This window comes from Canis lupus, chromosome 25 (assembly GCF_003254725.2).
Source record: "Canis lupus dingo isolate Sandy chromosome 25, ASM325472v2, whole genome shotgun sequence".
Lineage (NCBI taxonomy): Eukaryota > Metazoa > Chordata > Mammalia > Carnivora > Canidae > Canis > Canis lupus.
Genome location: NC_064267.1, coordinates 38,220,001 through 38,237,335, shown reverse-complemented (window position 1 = coordinate 38,237,335; position 17,335 = coordinate 38,220,001). Strand labels below are relative to the sequence as shown.

General features: G+C 40.4%; 1 protein-coding gene and 1 long non-coding RNA gene across 8 annotated transcripts in view; one reads left to right on the top strand and one right to left on the bottom strand.

The window, feature by feature from the left end:
- DOCK10 (dedicator of cytokinesis 10) overlaps positions 1-17,335 on the top strand; it is a 260,529-nt gene that overhangs the window by 80,434 nt on the left and 162,760 nt on the right. The window lies entirely within an intron of this gene.
- LOC112669809 (uncharacterized) overlaps positions 8,246-17,335 on the bottom strand; it is a 20,891-nt gene continuing 11,801 nt past the window's right edge. The window contains exons 4-6 of the long non-coding RNA XR_007405750.1: positions 15,760-15,982; positions 10,970-11,180; positions 8,246-8,855 (exon numbers count right to left, since the gene is read on the bottom strand). This is a non-coding gene — a long non-coding RNA (uncharacterized LOC112669809). The remainder of the gene's footprint in view (positions 8,856-10,969; positions 11,181-15,759; positions 15,983-17,335) is intronic.

Genomic DNA, 17,335 nt, shown 5'->3' with positions numbered 1-17,335 from the left:
TCTCAATTTTAGCAAGGAAAGCGCCCACCAAAGGCTTCACATCTAACCTGCACCACTCTTGCATTTTAGTCCTTTCAAATATAAACTGTAAATAGATATTTTGAAAATGTAATATTAAATACTACATCTGAAACTAATGCTGTACTATATGTTGTCTAATTTAATTTTAAAAAGAAAATGTAATATGTAGGATGTAGCTCTTTGAATTTCAGATCAAATTGCAGAAGCATGATGATTCTGAACCAAATAATCTTTGGGTCCCTGAGACCCATCCAGGTGGATCTCACACCAACCACACACAACTCCCAAGTGCCTCCTTGCCTTCTTGAACATCTCTGTCCCATTTTCCTCTGCTCTGCAATGGGTATAAATATTATATTATCTCCCAACACTATTTATACATTAAACCATGCTTCCCAGGCATTATTAATAGGTTTTGGAATAAAGAGTGCTAGATACCTTCCAGAGCCAAATAGTTCTTTCCTGAACAAAACCATATAGGAGTAACCTGTGCTCCCTACATACAAGCCCAACTTTATGAAATGTTATAGTAAGAGGATTAAATCCAAACCTGGGCAGTTGCTAATTGTTCATCGTTAATCATATATCAAAATAATTTGGGAAAATGGGCTTACACCTGCACTAGAGAATTTCAGAAATTCGTTATAACTTTGTCTTTCCCCCTTCTCCACCCCCCTTATCCTTGCTGCTATTTTTGAAATTAAAATATCCTATTCTATAGTTACACTATTTTAAACTCTTCAAGTACTTGTCTTCACAGTTTAAGAAAAGCTGAGGATAATGCCAGATTCCCCCTGATAGTCTTCTTTTTCCTGATTCTCTACATTTTTTCATTCTTTTTTTTTTTTTTTTTTGAGGGTGGAGTTTGGTGTATGGCCCAGCTGACTATTGGAACAGTGAGACTAAGCTATAAGCATTTGTCATTTATTACAAAAGATGTCAGCAAACAAAGTGTTGGCATCACATTTGGATTTTACTCCTAGGACAGTTTAAAAGTTGTGTGGTTTAATGTTGAGCTCAGAGAGGCCAGAAAGGTAGTTGACTGAGAGATCGATCAATGGGTGCCGTAGAGGTGATTCTCTGCCCAGCTTCATTCATCCTAGCAGGGAAACCGTGACTGTGGTAATGATGGAAAAGCTGAGAAAATGGTATTGGTGCTTTGGAGGGAGGATTTCTGGGATAAGTCCATTACTAAATAATCTCCTCTGACACTAGTAGGAAAAGTGTCAGTACATGTTGCTAGAGAGTGTGAAGTATAGCAGAGTCATCTCTTGACCATCTTTCAAACTGTAAGAAAAATGCAGCCATAGCATATCTGGAAATAGTACTATGAAATCACTCAATTATTTGAAAGACTTCTGCAGTCTTTCATCATGACTTACGTGATTACCAGTACAGGGAAGCTTCTATGAAGAAAAAGAAATGGTGTTCTCATAGTTTTCCAGGGATAAATGGAGAGAAGAAATGAAAACGTTCATTAATCTTTCATAGCTGTACTCCTCTAACATAATAGAGTCTTGGAGCTATCAAGTGTCTTTAAGATTATTTATGATCTCCCATCCTTATTTTATTGAATGAGGTGCTTTCTTATCCAGATCTGTGATATGTCCTAAAAATGCATGGAGGGGATAATTTTAAATATATATATAATTAAGTTAGTAGGGATCCCTGGGTGGCGCAGCGGTTTGGCGCCTGCCTTTGGCCCAGGGCGTGATCCTGGAGACCCGGGATCGAATCCCACATCGGGCTCCCGGTGCATGGAGCCTGCTTCTCCCTCTGCCTGTGTCTCTGCCTCTCTCTCTCTCTGTGTGACTATCATAAATAAATAAATAAATAAATAAATAAATAAATAAATAAATAAATATAATTAAGTTAGTAATATCATGATAACCTCTTATATTAAGGCTCTTGTCATCTTTCTTTCATCATTAATATAAAACTTCTAACTTGAAGAATGTTGGTTTCAAAACAAATACTTTGTCACTTCTTAAAGATTTTGTTTAGCATCCTCTTTCCATCATTTACATGAGGAGGTGATGAACCATGCCATTAACTGCCACACCAGTTTTTCACACAAGCTCTGAAATGATTCTAATTTTAAGAAGTCAAAGAAATGTCATGTACTCTAATGCTTTCTGTGGCTTAATCACTGCCAGAAATATTCTCTTGCCCATCCACTCAAGAAGGGGGTGTCCCGGTAGGAATGTGAGGACAGAAACTCGATTTTATTACTAGATAGCAGTAATAAGTTATCGATGCATATTCACATTTGGGGAATTCTCAGGAGTAAATTATTGATCTCATACATACCTTGGTTAACTGCAAAAAAGTGGCAGCAAACATCTTTAGCCTTCCTGCTTAATGTAGAGGGACCAAGTAAGTCTTAAGTCGAATTCCCAGTTACAATAGCCTTACTAAAAGATAGGATCTTGAATGTCAAACTTCAAGTCAAGGGTTTCCAACTCAAATGCTTCCCGGTCACATGGGCTAGACAGGGAGACAATAGGAGCAGTGGGGAGCCTGGTAAATTGAATGCACGGTCCATATAGAGAGTGTGGCTGCTGCTCTACTCAGGCAATGGACAATGTTCCCATGTCCGAAAATAGGACTCAATCATCAGATCTTGAACTGTTTTAAGAGAAACAGTAGCCAGGGATGTTATGTAAAACCTTCTTATTTTAAAATGCAATCAACTGATTCCAATATTATAAAACATTAGTGGCCAAACGACCCCAACAAACATTAGTGGCAGAAAAATATCATTGTGGGACCAAGTTGAATCATTGGCTGATGGTCATTCCCCTACAAGTTTTTATGAGATCTTCACGTTCATTGAGTGTCCAACTTGAGCCAATGAGGATTGCACTGTCTGTAATACAGCGTATTTGACTGATATGGGTATAAAATGATTCTGATGCTAATGTAAACGCATGGTTAATGATCATAACCATGACTTTGAAAAATGTATACTGTGACTCTTAATTCAGAAAGATTTCCACAGATATAATTAAATAATACCAAGTCAGATTACCCTTTCTTGGCTATAAAAATAGCAAAGGGGAACGTGGTGATAGATATCTGACACTTAATTTTCAGCAACAGAATGCAAGTAGAAAATATGGAAACTGATGCATCGAGAGCAATAAATCCTTTTAGAACTCTGTTTACAAACTGGACTAGAGTATCACCAGCCATTGCAGGGAAGAGGCAGAGGGCAGGGATAGAGGGAGGGCTCAGACGTCCCACGTTTTTACCATAACTGGGTCATGAATTATTTTCTATGCTGACTGCAGTGCTTATTCAGTGCTTACTACACAACCCTGAAAATCTGCCCCCGCCTCATCCTATTAGGCTGAGATTTCACAGAGGCCCAATAAACCCAAAGCCATGTACCTAAATAGATGTTATCTTTTGTTCAGTTTTTTTTTTTTTTAAGATTTTATTTATTTATTCTATGAGAGACACAGAGAGAGAGAGGCAGAGACACAGGCAGAGGAAGAAGCAGGCTCCATGCAGGGAGCTCGATTTGGGACTCGATCCCAGGAATCCAGGATCATGCCTTGGGCAGAAGGTGGCACTAAACTGCTGAGGCACCCAGGGGTCCCCCTTTTGTCCAGTTTGAGCAAATTCTGTTAAGTATTTAAATTATGTATCTCCCTTGCTGCTGTACACAGAGACTTGGTTTTGGTGCTCTGAACTATCATTGCTGGGAGAGGTGGATGATGCCTGGTACTCATTCTGGGGCAGGAGCAGGGCCCAAAAATCCTACTGTGAAGCCTGCAGTCACCCTGGCAACCAGCCACGGTGCTGCCTTCCCTTCCTTTTAGCACCAGTGCAACCTGGCATCTGCCCTGATTCAGACATCTTCCCATAAACTCCTACAAATTCTGTTTACCCTGGAAAAGACGCCACTGTCATTTTCTTTATTTGAAAATACTTTAGAAAAAAAAAAAAGACAGAAAGAAGATGTTTTAGATTCTGTCTCCCCAAGTATCTCACTGCATCCACAGGGTTGCAGAGACCATTCCGCCCCAGACCGTGTGACTGAGAATATAAGTGCTCTGTAAGAAAACGCTTCTATGCAAAAATCTGTGGAAAATATTGCCTAGTACACATTCCTCAAAAGATTCACATTGCACATTGGAAATCTAAAGCCCCGAAGAGTTCTTCAGTGAGGACGCCAGCTTTGCTTTGCTCAATCCACTGTTTCTCAAGTTTATTTGACATTGGGTATCTCTTTCTGGAGCACTAGCTGACTCTCGGATCAGGAAGCCCTAGAGCACAGTTGGGGAAACACTGATGTTGTCAAGGGGGTTGCCATTTAAGACTTCTTTGTTGAGGAATGACATGGTCAAACTTGGCATTAGACAGGAAGATTACTGCAGTGACAGGGATAATAAAGAGAAAATATGTAATCAGAATTTAATGATGAGTGGTAAAGGAAGTTGAAAATGAATATTGTGTTTCTGATTTTATCACCTGGGTGATATTGACCTGAAGATAAAGTCATGTGGAGTAGTATGTGGAAAGAAAAGTAATGAGCTAATTTTTCTTATGAGCTGGCTTGTTTGATTTTAGTGATTAAGAGAATACTTGGGAGGAGTACCTGGGTGGCTCAGTGGGTTAAGTGTCTACCTTCAGCTCAGGTCATGATCCAAGGGTCCTGGGATGGAGCCCCAAGTCAGGCTCCCTGCTCAGTGGGGAGTCTGCTCGTCACTGTTCCTCTGTGCCTCCCCCAGCTCATTCTCTCTCTCTCTCTCTCTCAAATAAATAAATAAAAATCTTAAGAAAAAACACAATACTTGGGAAAAAAATAGTGAGATTTGTAATTGGTTTGGTTGCAAATCTCCCATGACAGCGCTTGCCAAACCCTCTCTTCTAAGCTCTCTAAAGGCAAAGAACTTGTTTTCTTTTTCTGATTATTCTAAATACTTACCACAAATACTGTACTTGTTTTCAGAGGAGAAATGGTTGCAAATGTTATATGATTGCAAACAGAACGCGGCTTTATCTCAGTCAAGGGGAATAAAGCTTGAAGGTGGGAAAAGCCCATCAGATTGAAGGAAGAATTCAACCACAGGCCTTAATAAGCACAGGAAGAAGAGCTTGGGAACCACAATGTGCAAAACTTGGGGAGTGTTTGGTATAAACAACAATGTGTTCTGCCTTTGGGTCCTTCTTCTCAAGGCTCCAGTCCACGTATATAGTCAGGATGCCTGTTCGATGTGCTCTGGAAGGTGAGGGGGTAGACAAGATGTCCCCCATAAGAAAATCAAAGAGTATCAGTAAAACAAGTGGGTGTGGAGATAGTGCCAAAATTCTTTTCAATGCTCCATTTATAAAAGATGTCAAGGACAATGTCATCCGCGAGAAGGTACAGCTGTTTACTTTTGAAATGAAATCTAGCTGGGAACAGGGAGCAAGGGACAGATAGCAGCTCTCCTGGTATACCATCTGGACCCAATAGGGAGAAAGGCAGCTGATTGCAGCTCATCTTTCTTTTCCAATTGGCACTTGAGGTGAAAAGAAAAGAGAAGGGAAGGGAAGGGAAGGGGAGGGGAGGGGAGGGGAGAGGTGGGGAGGGAAGGGAAGGGAAGGGAAGGGAAGGGAAGGGAAGGGAAGGGAAGGGAAGGGAAGAAAAGAAAAAAGAAAAGAAAGAAAAGAAAAGAAAAGAAAAGAAAAGAAAAGAAAAGAAAGAAAAGAAAAGAAAAGAAAGAAAAGAAAAGAAAAGAAAAGAAAAGAAAAGAAAAAAGAAAAGAAGCTTATTTTTTCAGCCCAGTCATTAGTCTATTGGAAATGTATAATACAAATTGTTTTATTTAAAAAACTCAAAAACAGGGGCATCTGGGTGGTTTAGTCAGTTAAGCATCTGCCTTTGGCTAGGGTCATGATCCAGCCCCATGTCAGGCAGTCTGCTTCTCCCTCTCCCTCTGACCCTCCTCCCCACGTGTGCGCTCTCTCACTCTCACTGTCGCTCTCTCTGCCTCAAATAAATAAATAAAATCTTTAAATTAAAAAAAAAAATCTTTAAATAAATAAATAACACAAAAACAAAGAATTTTAGATATGAGAAAAAGCTTTAGGACAATAAGGTCCAGAGAGGTTACTGTTTTGCCCAAGGTCACTGGGGCAATCAGTAAATGGACTGGTTCTGGAACACGGCCCTCCAATCTGCCATCCGCGCTCTTCTCCTTGTGAGCACAAATGCTCTCTGCCAGAAGAACAAAGGAAATGCCTTCCTGATGGAAGTCTCCCCTCAGTAGTTATGGGCGCAGAAAGATAACTCAAAACTGCTTACTGAAAACATAATCCTGAATGCCAACCAAAGCAAGAGAGACGCCAACTATCAGTGCCACCAAAGATCTTTAATGGTATCGAAGTAATAGATCTCCTTCCCAGTCTGTGACACCCTTGCAAAAGAGGGCAAAGTCAGATTAAATGTCTCCTTGTCAGTGTACTGTGATACCTTGCTGTGGCCTTGGAAAGTTGCGGAAAGAAAGAAGGAGAAGACAGAGAGAAAGAAAGCGCTGTGCCCTTTTCTCCTGTTCACAACATCAAATTGGTAATTATAATGTTGGTATTTGCCACATGCCAGTAGGAGACCCAGCACAGTGCAGACATAAAGACGATACTGTTTATTGCTCTGGGAATTTACAGTCCTGCTTGGGCAGAAAAGTAACCATGAAAAGATAAAAAAGCATATGATACTGGTTAAATCTTGGCTTTCTTAACTTCCTTGGCATTTGGGTCTTTTGTGTGGGATGAAGGGAGATGACAGAAATAGGATAATTGGAAGCTTTTGTAGTTGTGCACAGTGGGGATTTGAAAATGAAATGTACAGTGTTTGCCAGGCACAGCAAGCATAAAGAGGTCAGTTGTGGAAGGATCCAGTGTGCTTTGGAGGGGGTGCCATTTAGCCTAATTGTCCACATCCAGGCCAATGAGGTCCTCTGGCCACTCCCTTCATTTTAGAATGTCTTTTCCCTTTCACTGCCACTTTTAAAGCAGGTGCCCTTCTAATCCCCCCACCCACTTCTCCTGATGTTCAGTACACAAACATCTAGGAACATCTGCACCGTGGCATGGTGCCATACGTGGTGGCAGCCCAGCTACGATCACTTACCTCCTGAATGCAGCTGCCTCCTCATCAAACTTGTAGCTAAGGTCCACTGAGCATTTTATTCTATTCTAGCTACTGTGCTAAACTCTTTATAAATATTCTTTTATGGAGCCTCACAGAACTCAGTGAAGTAGGTGCTGTGCTTATCTTCTTTTTACAAGTGAGGAAGGTCAAGTTCAGAGAGGCTGGGTAACTTGTCCAGAGGCTCACAGCAAGCATGTGGGAAGGCCAGGAACCACACAGAGGCCCACAGACTCCAGCCCCGTGATCTTACCCACAAGGGCAAACACCACACTCTCAACCTCACCCTTCCCATTGTTGAAATGTGCTTGCCTTTTGTGCTGTATGCGCTCTGAGTTAGTGAAGATGATCATGGCTTCAGATGTTTTTTTCCCCAGCAAGTGATTGCTGTGTTTTAATAGGGACAGCCCAGACCAGAAACAGAAACCCAGACCCTAACTAATTCCAGTAGCAGGACTTAAGGCATGGAAAAATGAGAGAGGGGAATGACTGGAAAGCCAGTAGCCTTGAGGTTCTTCCAACCAACTGACTGTCAACTTGGCTTTCGAGAGGAGCTAGCCCTGATCTGGAGAGCAGCCTCCATTATCTGCCAGCAGGTCACTGGGCCTGAAAGCCATCATCAAGGAAATACTGAGGCGGAATAATCTGCATTAGGATTTGGACCAAAGATTTCTCCAGCAGGAGTGATTTTTCCCTCCTCCCCTCACCCTCCAGAGGACATTTGGCAATGTCTGAAGACATTGGCAGCTGTCCCAGCAGGGTGAGGTGGGGGATTTACTGGCATCTAGTGGATAGAGCATTCTGCAGAATGAATGACCTGGCCCAAAATGTCAGTAGTGCCGAGTTTGAGAAAACGTTATTTGTACAATAACTGGGGAACAAGTTTGACCAGAGTTACAAAAGTCTAAGGGATGGCCAATAAAGAGGAAATGAAGTGAGATGGGGCCCATCTCAGGCCCAGTTTTCAATGGCTGGTTGAAAACTCCAGAGTTTTTTCCCTCCAGAGTTTTTTCCCTCTATCCCTCGTATGTTCAAGGTGGTGTGACTGGTTAGTTAGTTCTGCCTGATTGAGTATACATAAGGGAAAGAAAACATGTGATTTTATAAATAAGACTTTAGCCTAGTGTAAAGAACAATTTGCAGTAGGAAGTGGGGCCCAGGGGTCACTATTATATGATTTTCAACAAAGAAAACTATTTAGATGAACCAGCTTCGAAGTCATGGTTTCTCAAAGTGTTGTCCATGTAGCATCTTTAAATTAATCACCTGGATGTTAGTTAACAAGTCAGATTAGTGACCATCAGGCCCTCTGAAGTCCTAGAGAGGTTCCAGGAATCCACGACTTTCAAAGTCCTACCATTGCCCAGGCTTGACTCACAGCCCCATGTCTCTATGGCCTCATGTTCTGGACTCCTGTTCTTCAGTTGACACCTAGTTCCTGTCTTCTTGTGTTTCCATAGATTGTTTGATGTGTTCCACCCAACCATCTCTCATGGGGACTGCAGATGGGCATTCTGTCTTAATTCTCTCTCTGTCACTCATACTTGGCATGGACCAGGACCAGGAATGTTTGCCAAAGAATCGGAGCCTCTCTGCATTTGTTCCCATTCTCATGAACCAGATGAAGTAGACACTGGTACCCCTGTCAGAGCTTGTCCAATCTTTGCTTGTTATTGCACTCCTTCCTGTGTACCTGACAAGAACAGATAGCAGAAGGTTAATTTGTCCTTTAATTGGGGACCTTGACCTATCACACATCAAAAGGTCAACAATTTATCACCGTGCATTCAGCTCAAGAAGGAAAGCCCAACGATTAATTCTCTGCAAAACAGAAAGAAGCTCTTGATTGAAAAAGCCAAGACCCTTCCATTATTCTCCAGTTTCTACCATGCAAGGTATTAAGGGCTTAAATCAAAGTATGCTATTAGCTTTGCCTCCTCCTGGCAGAGGCCCTAGGAAATTTGAATGCATTGTGACACCATTAAGGAAATGTTTGTGGGCAGACTATGCAAAGAGTTCATCTAGGCTATCAGGTCGACCAGCAAACAGTGTTGGTCTGAAGAGTTGGTGGTATGTGTGCTCAGGGTTTGGCATTTACGTGACAATTTGTCACCTTATCAAAATAGCTTGGGTAAAATTGCTTCATTGCCCTCCCTTTGTAAAGACACATTCTTCTGCAGTAAAGACCACCACAGAATAAAATACATGTAATTCCGATGTTATATAAATTAACCTATTTTTCCATTACAGCTTCACAGATTTGAAAGACCTTGGCCCTCTCCATAAAACTGTGTACAACGTGATTTTCAGGGTAATTATTAAACAGTGGGTGACGGTCATTGTGAAAGCAAGGTAATTAGCAATTGGAATGACTATAGGAGGCCAATTGTGGGTGCTTGTTTTATTTTAAAAGAAATAACTCTTGTGTGTAGTTAACTTTGCCAGCAGTGGGAAGCCGGCATGGGATCCAAGCCAGCCAGCAGAGAGAATGCCCGTCTCTGGGGGAAATGGCTGTTGGGCAGTAGTCCATGAGATCAAAGATAATAGCATTGATTCAGAGTCCCTCAACTCCCATCTTCTGGGAGGCTGTGTTTGAATGTCTTCATCCGATCATTTGTAAAAGAAATCATCTGCTTCAATCCAGAATGCCTTTCAGTCTTTAAAAGATAGAGGGAAAATTGTCCAGGAGAAAATATGTTGACTTGGGGTTGATTATTTTTTAATAGGAAAACAACATTAGGTGAAGAATTAGCTGCATGACTTTTTAAACAGCATTAACAATCCAGATATATGTGTGTGTGAAACATAAGCCTAGAACATCATCTAACAGCTGTGTGTGTTTGCATTGTTATTGTCATGTTTTTATGCTCTGGCTCTGGCCATGGTGTCAGGGGAGTGTGAGTTAAGGCATGGTCTTTGTAAGCATGAATGCTTGCCTCTTAGGAGCTCCCAGCTTTCCAACAGACCAAGCTAAAGTTGATGTCTTAAGGGTGGCTGAATGTCTTTACCATAAAGCAGGAAAAACTTCTGGATGGGTGATAAATACCTAAATATCCAACAGGACATTAAGAAAAGGGCAAACATTAAAGCCAGTATTCCTCATTTCCTATATCATGTGTATTAAGATAGTTATTAGTGAGATGTATGAGGGCCTCCAGCTAAATGTTTTTCCTAGTAGAAGTTTGTGAGCCAGTGATAAAGTCCACAATTGAGAAGACAAAAAAAAATCTATCACCTCTTCACTGATTGCTGTTAGATTCTAAGATGGGCTCATGAGACTCTGTAAGAAATGAGTTTTTTACTCCCCTTCACTCCCATGTCAAATCCTGATTAAGTGGGAAACTTTACTCCCTGAGACTTATTTAAATTCAATAATATAAACAGTATCATTACAACTTGATACATGTTTAAAGGGCTATGAGTGGAATACTATAAATTTTTTCAATATAGTAAAAATCCTTTATGCTTATGTACATGCACACACACAACATACACACAACAAACACACATGATGCACACAGTACCACACACACTCACACGCACACAACTGCAGTCTGTTTCTATTTTCGGCAAGTCTACATTCTCTGTCCGTGAAGTTCATATTACATGGCTCTCTTTCTTTTCCATGAAATTTCTCAATATTTTATATTAAAACAAATGCTATTTGCAGTGGAAGTTGGGGGACTGGAAGAACTATTCTATTCCACAGACATTGCTCTACACTTAGAAATAAAAGAGGTTTTGTTGTGTTTACGTTTAAACTCCTCAATGCTCCCCCAGGGCAACTCTGGGCTGTTCGGTCATCACCTTTGTAGCAGGAAGTAGTGAGCCTCAGCAAAGAGCACTGCTGCCTGGGGCCAGGCTCCGGAGGGACCACAGTGAAGTAGGAAGTAGCTACTTGTGCTTCACTTCCTTTAAATAACGTGGATGGTGGTGAGCCGGACCCAGAGATGTAGGCTTGCTTTGTCCTATGTGACCAAAGCCATGCAGCACACAAACCTTCAGGCAAAGGGGAAATCTATTGGAAATGGAAGAGGAAAAAAAAAAAGAGTTATCTTAATATCCTCTTACAGGGAAGGAGTGTGGGCAGACTATGCAAAGAGTTCATCTAGGCTATCAGGTCTGCATTTGTTCCCAGTTGCTCGAATTAGGCTCTGTGGATTCAGGCATGACATCATGGGTAGCTGTTTAAGACTTAACCACCAAGGTTTCAGTGACTCTGTATTCCTAACAGTGCTTTTTGGAGCATTTTTATCAAGTTGGTTCAGATACAATGCCAATGAAACCCAAGGTTCTTTCCTCTAATTTCTGAGATTTGGTGAAGATGTCATTTGCCCATCATAGAGCCTATTCAATTATTGTGCAAATGGAATTAAACATTTTAAAGATGACTTCATAGAGGCGCCTAGGTGGCCTGTCAGTCAAATGTACAATTCTTGGTTTCAGCTCAGATGGTGATCTCAGGGTTGTGAGGCTCCACTCAGCATGGAGTCTGCTTGGGATTCTCTCTCCCTCTCCCTCTGCCATTCCCATGCATGATTTTTTTCTCTCTCTCTTTATCTCTATCTCTCTCTCAAATACATAAATCTTTTTTAAAAGAAAAGATGACCTTCGGACTTGCTACCTAGCTTATTGCTTTTGTTTTCTGTGTTTATATATCTGATTACTTCTCCATCACTATACATCTTCAAATTTGTCTCTTCGATTCTGCTGTCCCTCCCCACAGCTATAATTGTCTTTCTCACCCATATCTCATTGCTGGTTTTTCCCAGGAAGGAATCTATAAGCCAAATTTCTATCTCCTCTCACTCATTTCTTAGCACCCCTGCAACCTGTGTCTCCACTGCTCAGTGGAAGTGACACTCAAAGGCCACGTACTGTCCTCACCTAAACCTTTTTCTCAGTACACTTATGATGTTAAGCTTGTTTTTAAAAGGTGAAGCACAGAAACCAAGATGTAATCCAGAATAAGAACTACGTGGGAGACAGTTTTCTAAAGATGTTGCAAGACTCTCTGATTGTTCAACCAACCCCTCTTTGCTAGCTTAGAAAGAGACCACAAGCCAGAAATGCAGGCAGCCTCTAGACACTGACAGCAAGGAGATGGGGACCTCAGTCCCTCAACTACAAGGAATTGATTTCTACCAATAACCTGAATGAATCCAGAGCCAGGTTCTTCCTTAGCATCTCCAGAAAGGGACACAGCCAATACTTGGATTTCAACCATGTGAGCCCCTAACAGAGAATCACATTGTACCCCATACTGTGCTCAGATTTCTGACCCACAACTATGAGATAACAAATGCATATTGATTTAAGCCACCAAATGTGCAGTAAGCTGTTCCAGCAGCAATAGGAAACTAATACAAACACAACTTTTTCTCCAATTTCTAACATCTTAGCATTCAAATTCCTGTTTCTTCTAAAATATGGGTAATATTTCCCATCTTAACGAACTTCCAAATATCCAGACTCTTATCTATTGAAAACCACAAACTTACTTTCTCTTCCTGGTCACTATGGAGCCAGACTTTAAATACTATGAATATGTAGGTGTGTCTGTACGTAAATACAACCTATGTAGACTTAATAAATACTTACCATATTCAGCAAATGTCTATATATATACATACATATAGGAATTATGTGTGTATATGTAAAATATATATATTGTTCCTCAATGCCAGGTACTAACACTTATTATTTTACAATAATCTTATAAGCTATATATTCACTGTTCCTTGAATATATAAAAGACAGACAGAGGTCAAGTAATCTAATCATCTAATAGATGGCTAAAGAGGATTCAAATATAGATCTGTCTGGATTCAAGACCGCAAGATCCTTATTTTTCCTCTTGTTTATCTTTCACACTGAACCTTTTTGGACATTCTAAGTCCTACATCCATCTCTGCTCAGATGCCATGTAGCACTTTCCTTGAACTCCCTACAGAGTGCATCTGACTGCCGTACTACCTTGGCCTTTATCCCTGTGTCTTCTCAACTTCCTAAATGGCCTTCTATCTATCATATGTAAAAAAAAAAAAAAAAAAAAAAAAAAAAACACTTCAAGACTGTATTCTCAATTCTGTACTATTCTGATCTCCAAAAATTCAATTTAGACTTTTCAATGTTAACCCTTCTGAAGACATTCATCTTCACTTCTCCAGCCCTGATTTTTTCATGAGTTCCGAGCACATATTCAACAATGGTGCTGGAATGTCCATTTTCCTATCTTCTTGACCCAAACTTCAATTATCTCTACATCAGCATTAGTAGGAAGAGGAGTCCTCTCTACTTACTACCCTATGTCCCTCAGTCATATCATCCATTTCCTTGATGGCAAATTCAGAAACCTGCTGGCATCTTCGAATCTCCATTCTGGTTCAAAGCTTGGTCTCTGAACCTGGACTGTCTTCATTGAAATCCTATTTGTGCTACTTATTTTCTTTTGGACTTTGGACCAATTGCTTAACTTCTTAGGACCCAAATATCTTCTTCTATAAAACTGGGGTGATAATAATAATAGTAATAATACCTAGTCCACAGTGTTACTGGTTTAAAGAAGGTACTGTAAATTTATATCAGCACCCAGGATCCAATACGTGCTCAATAAGTTTCAGCTACCAATCACTTTCCAATGATCGCTGGATCTTCATTTGTAATCTCAGTGAAATCTATGATTATGTTTTTGTGGCCAAGTTTTCTACCCTCCACCATTCTGTTATTACCTGAGTTAATACTGCTACCAAATGAACCATCCAAAGGCACTATTTTAATTGTAATTCAAAAATCCTTCAAGATTTCCCATGGCTTTTGGGATATAATGGAAACTTCCTTATAAATGCCTTATCTTGGCATTCAAAGCTTTCTATTAATTGGACCTGGCTTCTATTTTCAGTTGTTTCTACCTCTCTTTCTCCTCCTCAACCTGACTATAGACAGGATGGACTTTCTACTTCTTCTTAAACACTCTGTTTTGACTACTTCTTACCTTTTGTAATAAGTGGTTATTATGCTTACTGTGAAATGTTTAAATGTCATCTAATTTATCCCCACAAAAATTCTCTGAGGTGGCCACTGTGCTATCCTTAATTTATGAAGGATGAGAAACCTGAGCTGAAAATATACAGTTAGGAAGTGGATTCAAATCCTTTTGAATCCAAGCTGATTCCATATCCCATGATCTTACCATTTTTTCTTATTCCTTCTTCATGCTACATGAAGATGAAAAAGGCATAAGATAGAATGCCTTCAAAAAAAAAAAAAAAAAAAAAAAAGATAGAATGCCTTCTAGATACTCTTTCCTGGAGTATTCTTTACTCTTCTTCCACATATTTGACTCCCACTATTAATCAAAGCCTTCCTTAGGTTCTGTCTTTACTATAAAAGCTTTCCTAGATTCCTCCAAACTATAGTGAACTCTTTTGTCAGCTACAGGCTTCTTAAGGCTAGGAAGGGCATTGTGTATTTCTCATGAAGCCAGCAATGCCTTGAGTATACCACTTAATAAATTCTGATCATGTGTTGGCACCAGATCTCTTTACTAATGAGCTTGACAGTGACTTCTGGTGGTTGAGCCAACTAATCTCTGATTTCCCTTTATTCCTATTCTTGCCCATTGTCCTAGGTAGGCTCTTTAAAAATTCTCCAACACATTTCTGAACTTAAACAGAAAATGAATTTATTGGAATGGTGTGGGGTATCAGAGAATGCCAAAGAAACAGACTTGGTCTGAAGTCAAGGAAAGCATAAGCCAATGGAGGTCTCTAGTGGTGCCATCTCATGGAATGCCATACTCTGTGCTACAGGATTTCCTCCTTCTTTGCAGTCACCCCAAGTTATGTCTATCTGACATCCCCATATGTGGCCTGGCAATGCCTCCTTCTGCCAGTACTTAAGGAAGCTGCAATCAACAGCTAAGCAAGGAGATAAATGAGTCATTCCCACATTGCAGAAGTCAGGGGAGTGGGAGGGACTCCAGGATAAAGAACTGTGGCGCCCAAAGAGGAATAGAGGAGACATTAGATGCAAATATTAGAAAGAGAGGAAGTCACACAAGAGTTGCTCAATATTATAAAATGCTTCATTACCAGACAACATTCCTATCTTTTATACTCATGAGTTAGAGATTTAGGCTACCATGGATAAGAGGGTCCAGAGATTGACTTCCAAGATTTGTGACCTCCATGTACGCACATTTTCTGAATACTTACATCTTGCTGAAAGGGAGTCTATAGGTTTTATTGGATCCTCAAATGGGTCCATAATCTAAAAAGGGTTTCAAAACACTATTTTCAGCTCTTAAAATAGAAATGTAATCTTATCCCAGGAAATCAGATGACCCAGAGGCAGACTCTGATAATATTGTAAAAGAAACAAGTTAAATCTGAAAATTCTGCATGTGCTATGATGTGGCTGCTCTTTTAACAGATGCCAGAGAGTTAGTTAGGGGGTAAAATCTATTTGGAGTTAAAGACATACACTGAAATTGCTAACCATTCAGTGACCACAGATCAAAAGGGCTTCTGTATGGAATCCTTATTTACCTAAGGTAATTTTAAAATAATGATACAGTTTACCTCCCCATTTCTTACTTTTATAGTATCTTGATATTTTTCTCATAGTTCTTGAAAGAAGCTTCCTTAGTGTCCACACTTTGACAAGGAATGATCAGTATCTCTCCTTCTCTATCTTACATAAATCACTGCATGACAAGGTAGAGATAGATGAGTGGCTCAAGTCCGGAGTGTATGGATGTGCTTCAACTAAGTCTGGTTATTTCCGGGGCAAAGGGAATGGCCCATCAGTAAAAAGCAGCTGTGATGAAAGAGAAGGCTTATTAAATAGGTAGATTATATCTATGTAGGCCATAGTTATTGGACAAGCTGGTTAAGTGAGAATTTTCCTGAAGATCACCACCTTCATACAAAATCGAGGACTGCGTTTATAAAAAGTGGCTTCTCAAGGTCAAATGTGACCATCTTATTTCATTTTTCTGCGGCAAAAAAAAAAAAAAAAAAAAAAAAAAGTTGGGGGAAGAAGGCTACAGTTTTATTTTTTTAATTTTTTTTAAAGATTTTATTTATTCATGAGAGACACAGAGACAGTGTGTGTGTGTGTGTGAGAGAGAGAGAGAGAGGCAGAGACACAGGCAGAGGGAGAAGCGGGCTGCATGCAGGAAGCCTGACATGGGACTTGATCCCGCGTCTTCAGGATCACGCCCTGGGCTGAAGGCGGTGCTAAACCACTGAGGCACCCAGGCTGCCCCACAGTTTTAAATTGATGGTCAAAGGAGGCTTTCTGAGGCAGAGACATTTGCGAGAAGACCTGAGGTAAGTTAACTAAAAGCCACAGGATATCTGGAACCACTCACTTCTGGATTGCACATTGTCACACAAGGGGGCCACCTTGCACCTGCACCGTTCAACGTGTTGAGCACCAGAAAGAAGATAGGGCTCTGTAACAGAAGTCTCCACAAAACCACACTAGATTGGCTCATGGTCCCCCGTTGCCCTAACACTCACTCCTCCTTCAAATATTTTTTATCTCATGCATTTAGTAGAAAATATTTTACTATAATCCCATAGCCTATGTTTATTTATAAAAATTATATGGTTCTTATCAATAGCTAATATTTCAAAACAATATACATAGGGGACAAGGCTCATCGGTAAGCATAATAAATGTAAGTCCCTCATTTTTTTTTCTTTTTTTTTTAATAAAGATTTTATTTCTTTATTTGAAAGAGAGAAAGAGACAGCCAAAAGGCATGAGCAGGTGGTGGGGAGGGGGGAGCAGCGGAGGAAGAAAGAGAAGCAGACTCCCCGCTGAGCAGAAGCTCTAGCCCAGAACCCTGAGATCATGACTTGAGCTAAAGGCAGACACTTAACTGACTGAGCCACCCAGGCGCCCCAGTCCTTTATTTATTCTTTCATTAAACGTAACAGTTACTGAGAAACTTCTGGATGCCGAATACTGTTGTCATCACCAAAGACATGGTGCTTGAAACAGACAAGATTCTCACTCTTAGGGAGCATAGAGTTGAGTGCAAGAAGACCAATCATAAGTCACATAAATAAGTTAAATGTATAGTGTTATCACATGCTAGTAAGTGTCATGGAGAAGAATAAAATGGGAAGGAGAATTCAGGTGGGTTTGAAGGGAGAGTTG